This window comes from Buceros rhinoceros, unplaced genomic scaffold (assembly GCF_000710305.1).
Source record: "Buceros rhinoceros silvestris isolate BGI_N320 unplaced genomic scaffold, ASM71030v1 scaffold12055, whole genome shotgun sequence".
Classification (NCBI taxonomy): domain Eukaryota; kingdom Metazoa; phylum Chordata; class Aves; order Bucerotiformes; family Bucerotidae; genus Buceros; species Buceros rhinoceros.
Genome location: NW_010412345.1, coordinates 26,937 through 27,354, shown reverse-complemented (window position 1 = coordinate 27,354; position 418 = coordinate 26,937).

Below are 418 nucleotides of genomic sequence, written 5' to 3'. Positions count from 1 at the left end.
CCTGGCAGTGCTGGGGGAACGGGGGGACTCAATGGGCATAAAGGTCTTTTCCAGCCAAAATGATTCTGTGATTCTATGATGTGCTTTGGCTGCTCATTTCCACGCCGTGTCTCCCTTCTGTCCTGAAGCTGTCTTTTGGGGCCATGCCATGATGTCGGTGGAAATAACTGATCTGTCATTTAAAACTGTGTGTTTGGGGGTTTTTTAAGACTTCTTTTCGAGGCTGATCACGTCCCTGGACCTGGTCCATGGTCCTGTGCAAGTATGGTTGGCATGAGTGAAAGGGTGACCCCAGGGGTAGGCCAGGCATGTGGTGGGGAGGGGGGTCTGGTCATGGACACCTGGGAGTTTGGGTTGGTCCTTCTGGACCAGGATGCCTGTGACAGGTCCCGGGGGAACGGCGAGGAGCACGGCACAC